Source organism: Helianthus annuus, chromosome 12, assembly GCF_002127325.2.
Source record: "Helianthus annuus cultivar XRQ/B chromosome 12, HanXRQr2.0-SUNRISE, whole genome shotgun sequence".
Taxonomy (NCBI): Eukaryota; Viridiplantae; Streptophyta; class Magnoliopsida; order Asterales; family Asteraceae; genus Helianthus; species Helianthus annuus.
This window is the reverse complement of record NC_035444.2, coordinates 13,660,592-13,666,748: the sequence shown is the minus strand read 5'-3', so window position 1 is coordinate 13,666,748 and position 6,157 is coordinate 13,660,592.

The window sequence follows — 6,157 nt, the reverse complement described above, 5'->3', positions numbered from 1 at the left end:
GCCAAGGTGTGAAAGATTTGAGTTGTCGACTCGGATTGTGTTAGGATTTTGGGGTTGAGGTTGAGGATTGCTTGTATAATGAGCTTGCTGCTGTTGTTGTTGTTGAGGTTGTGGTTGTGGCTGTGTTGGGACAGGGATGTAAGACCTCGGATCAAATTGAGGTTGAGATTGTGATGGAGCAGTTGTTGACTGAGGAAATGGAAAGGAACTTGTGTTGGAGACAAATGCAGTCTGCAGTTTGGGTTGCTGGGCTGCAGCTGCTCTAGCTAGAGCATCGAAACCCGGAAGATACATTTCTGTATTTTGAGGGGCGGGAGCTCTCTTGGCTTTCCTGATTTCTTCATCATTCTTGTGTTCCAGCTTTTGAATGAACTCGTAGATATTAACCGTGTCTAGAGTTCCAGTGTGCTTCAACAACTCAATGAAAGAGCTCCACTTTGGAGGTAAGGCGTCAGCAAACCTACTCACCATGTCTTGTTGAGTAGAGACAACTCCATAAGCACACATTTCACTAATCAAATGATAGAAACGTGTGATCATGTCATTCAGAGTCTCGTTTTCCAAAAACTGAAAAGATTCAAACTCTTTCTTCAACAAATCATGCCGAGACTTTCTAGCAGCAGCATTGCCTTCTCCTCTAGCTACTAAACAATCCCACAATGCTTTCGTAGTCTTGCAGTATGAGAACTGATGGTAGATGTCTTTGTTAAGTGCTTGAGTAAGTGTGGCAAAGGCCTTTTTCTCCAATTCATACGCCTTCTTGTCTTTTTCAAGCATATTTGCATAACCCTCAGAAGTGGACGCAGCAGTCTCCAGATTTTCATTGAATGCATTGATGAAACACGTCCAAAGATCGGTGCTTTGCCCTTGGACATACGTGTGAAAACGATTTTTCCATGATGGAAACTCATTCATATGATTTAGCTTTGGTGGACGATTGTTACTGCCCGTTTCGCTTTCACTGATCAAAAGGTTTTGAATGCTTTGACTTTGATTGGATACCAAAGCCCATTGACTTGGACTGATTGATGATTGAGGAAGCATACTCTTTGCCCAATCTGCAGCAGTCACTAGCTCTTGATTGGATCGTGAGTCCAAACTCCAATCCCATGGACTTGTACAACTCATTTTAATCAAATACTAATAGAAGAGCTGAAAAACCACAAACTGTTAAAAACACAAGCAAATAAGAATCGAAAGATACTGACTTGTTCGAAAGATCAATGCTTGTTCGAATGATCAACAAGGTTCGAAAGATCCCTGTTGAGTTTCGAACAAAGACTTCGAAGGATTGATTTCGAAAGATTGATCACACGAAGGATCCTTATCTGTCGAAAGATGATTTCGAAAGATTCTCCTTATGTTTCGAACACAGATCACGAAAGATTCACCAACACGAAGGATCCTTATCTTTCGTAGAGAAACAGTAGCTCGAAAGATGTATCCTATGACAAGATTCCTTGGCTCGAAAGATAGAACACAGGCTTCGAAGGATATTCGAAGGATGGGTATCTGTCGAGCCTCCTTGATTCGAAAGATTATCTTTCGATGTCGAAGGATGTCTTTCGATTGCTCTGACACAACGACCAAGGGTTGACAGGTAGGTGAAAAAGGTGATGGGTTGGTGAAGTGCTTTCGGCAGAAAGGATATGGTCTGCCAACAACTTTTCACCAACTTTTTGGACTTTCAAAAAGTTTACCCAAAATGGACACAACCTTATCCAAACCAGTCACCGGAGATGTGACCGGAAAAATGGCCGGAAAACACAAAGTTTCACAAAAACAAATTTTATGTTACCCAAACCGACCTTGAACACTCCCGAAAGGTTTAGAACGCGTTTTTATGCAGAAAACTACCAAAAACGAGTGCTAAACCAAGTGTTCAAACACACCAAAGATCTTGAACACCCCGGTTTTAAACAAGGTAAAGAGCCAAGGCTCTGATACCACTTGTAGGTCCCTTTTCACGGAGGATGACGAACCTAAACCTTGTTATACAAACCTACTAGCGAGTGCGGAATCCAAGCTAGTAAGCAAACCGGGATGAAGCAAGTAGAGAGACAAACACACAAGAGTTCACCGATTAACACCACTGTATTAATACGTATGAAGGATCCAGTTACAAGCACAATGTTTACAGATCTAACTTGCAAACTCTCACTATGTGTGTGTGTGTTTCGGACAGAATGCTCTCAGCCCTGTGTGCATCTATCTGTCTAAGTGTCTAAATGAACACAACACACTGCATGGGTATTTATACCCATACACAGCAGGTCTTGCTCGAAGGATTCGATAGATGGTCCGAAGGATCATCTTTCGAATGCAATGCTCTCGAAGGATCAGCAAGGACCTCGAAGGATTGTCTTTCGAGGTCCATCAATCGAAGCATATCTTTCGAGGTGATCGAAGGATCTGCATTATCCTTCGATCACTCATCCTTCGAGACAGACAATCAACCAAACATATTCCAACTGTTGGCCAAGTCAATCCGGAGAATGGTTGACTTGGTCAACTTACAGACTACCAAGGACATCGTTTTCATACAGACCGAATACAGACAAAGTACAGACACAAGTGCACCAACACAAAACGTATCATTTCTTTGCTCGTTGGCATGTTTCTTGTTCTCGGAGATGTGCAAGTACGCCTTCACCAAGGACACATCCTCCTCGCTCGTCCAATGTTGTCGGACGGTTGGGACGATTTCTTGAACGTCATCATTTTCTTCTTCTTCCTCTTCTTCCTCTTCTTCCTCTTCTTCTTTTCTTCTTGTTGTTCTTCAACGTAATCATCATCTTCATCGTCGTCAAGACTTTGTTGTGGTTCACGATACGCGTTTGCAAAATGATGGATGAGGGTGTTGTCTTCTAGTAGTGGGTCGAGTTGGTGGGGTTGGGTTTGATACGTTTGGGGTTGAAATTGGTGAGGTTGAAACGGTGGAACGAACGGTTGGTTTTGATACGTTTGCGATTGAAATGGTGGATATTGTTGGGTTTGAAAGGGTGGATATTGTTGGGTTTGAAAGGGTGGGACTTGCTCGGGTTCGTCTTGCAACTTAAAGCGTGTCGGCTCGCCAAGATTCGCTCGAACCTTGGGTCTTACGGGATTTTTCTTCGTACCCGAACCTCTTTTTTTTCGAACCCCCACCTCTCTTGCTTGAACCTTCAATGTTTCTTGAAAAATTATTTAGATTGAGTTGGAGAGTTAGTAGATTTTTTGTATTGAGTATGAGAATAAAGGTTGGAGAGTTTGTTGATTTTTTGTATTGAGTGTGAGAAAGGTTGGATTTTATAAAAAAAGGTTCAAAAAATTAACCGAAACGGTCAAAACATCCCCCAAACGGTAACTTTCCAACGTTCCATTTTTGAAAATCAACGCGTGATATTTACTACGCGGTGTTCGTGGTCGATTAACGCGTGACGGGACGTCCATCACAGACCGCCCCGCCTGGCCTTATCACATCTATACTATATAATAAAAGAAACCTGTTTGAGACACTTGTCATTCTCTCATTTAATTGATTAAAATTATTAATAATATACTAATAATAATAATAATATTTAATCTAATCTACTATAATATTTAATCTAATCTACTACAAATTCTTATTATTAATTTAATAACCTATTGTTAAACTAAAATTTCAATAGAATCTTAAATCCTAGCTAAACAAGTTTCGAAATTCATAATAATATTAATATATTAGAATATAATCATATTTACATAACTAAAATACTATTATGACTCAATAAGGGGTTTCAGGCTTTTGAGGTTTGTGTCGGTTTCATTTCTCGTGTTCATATTAAACTTACAATTGAATTATTGAAAAAATTAAAGAATATTAAAAACAAAAAAAACCATAACTAGCACCCATATTAAATCTATCTATACTATATAATAAAAAAATGTTTTGGGACACTTGTCATTCTCTTATTTAATTGATTAAAATTATTAATAATATACTAATAATAATAATAATAATATTTAATCTAATCTACTATAATATTTAATCTAATCTACTACAAATTCTTATTATTAATTCAATAACCTATTCTTAAACTAAATCTTCAATAGAATCTTAAATCCTAGCTAAACAAGTTTGGAAATTCATAATAATATTAATATGTTAGACTAAATATATTATTGATGTATATATAAAATATATTATTGATATATATAACTAAAATTATCATCAATAATATTAATAATAGGTTTAGAATCAAATACAAAGATTCAAAAAATAAGAAGTCGTACAAAGGGTATCAAATAAACTTTGATTGACCCCATTCAACCGATATTAAAGCCGTCTTATCGAACTCTACGACATTAATTAATATGTACGAGTGATATATATATAAAATATATTATTGATATATATAACTAAAATTATTATCAATAATATTAATAATAGGTTTAGAATCAAATACAAAGATTCAAAAAATAAGAAGTCGTACAAAGGGTATCAAATAGACTTTGATTGACCTCATTCAACCGATATTAGAGCCGTCTTATCGAACTCTACGATATTAATTAATATGTACGAGTTGATAGGTTACATTTATATTGCATTTACAGGAAATATCTATACTGTATAATTTAAATTGTTCAACTCGTGTAACACACGGGGAACTAACCTAGTATTATAATATAGAATATTAAAATTCTTCGTCATCTACGATCACATATTAAATTTTAATATTCATTATGTGTTGTGTTTTGAGATTAAACTAACTTGCACTAAATCATTGCATTTTTTTACAATTATCTTTATCTCCTTCTATCTTGCATTAAATCATTGCATCTTTTTAATATTCATATGGTCTACTTCATAGGAAAACTGTATCAAGATTATCATGCATGCTCACATACATGTTCGAGTCAAACTTAATCATATAAATTTATAGAACCAATTTATAGAACCAAATGAATTAACTGATTATGATCTTCGGCTTTAATCAACATGATTGCCTGATTTTGATTAATCATCCAAACAACAATAATCAAATTCAAAAAGCACATCCAAACAATCCGTAAGTTTTATTTCATAACCAGATTCAAAAAGCACATCAAAACAATCATATTCAAAAAGACTATTCTGGCATTCTCTTTATTATCAAACATTCTTTTCAAGTTATCATACAGAATGGTTATCAAATATTATCAACATCAAATAAAATCAAATCAAATACATATGAATCAAATACCTTTTATACCGAGCAAATGTGCTCTAACCCTAGAATATGATACTTGTCTCGTATCACCGCAAAGCAGTGGCGGACTTAATTCATACCGAGGCGTAGCACGGGCTACGACTCAACTTTTTATCGGCAGTGTAAAATTTTTTCTTTTTTCGGTTTTATACCAAGGATACATCTGAATAACTACGAGGAAACCCCTAAAAAAGTCTGTAAGCTCAAATGAATTGAAAATAATAAGTTCAATTGCCCAATATGTTAGCACAAATTAATTGAAGATTGTAAATAATAAGCCCAATTGCCCAATATGTTAGCCCAAAATAATAAAATAAGTCCTGAAGTTTTAATGCACGGCAAGGATACCAAACGTCAATCATCTTTCTCAATTCTCATAAAGGCTGATTTTTGTAATTTACTCTTTATTTATTGTCGTTTTTTAATATTGTATGATTGCACGGTAAAAAAAAAATTTGGGATACCCCTTATTTAATGGGCTAGTTCCGCCACTGCCGCAAAGGTTGCATTGAAATTTCCATGTTTCTCCGACGGCACCTTGTTTTTCGATTTTAGTGAAATATATCCATAGCGGAGGTTCTTCTACAGTAGATGATGATCCGTGTGTGTCTTGAGATGCCATAATCGATGATGAATACTTGAATAGAGACGATGATCTGACTGTTGATAATTTGATGAATGATGAATACTTGAATAGAGATGATGATCAGACTTGTTGTATGTGAATGTTTAGAATATCATATATATTTATAAAAGGCCGACGTAGCATATATAATTATAAAAGGCCGGCTTACGTATTTGGAAGTTAAAAGGGTTAAAACCCTAAATATTTTAGGAAACGTCTGCGATACTCTGTTTTAGAAGTACCCAATATCGGGTACGGTTTTGTAGAAGCGCCCAATATCCGGGTACGTTTGGAAAACGTCCCCGAACTGTCCCCGTGTCGT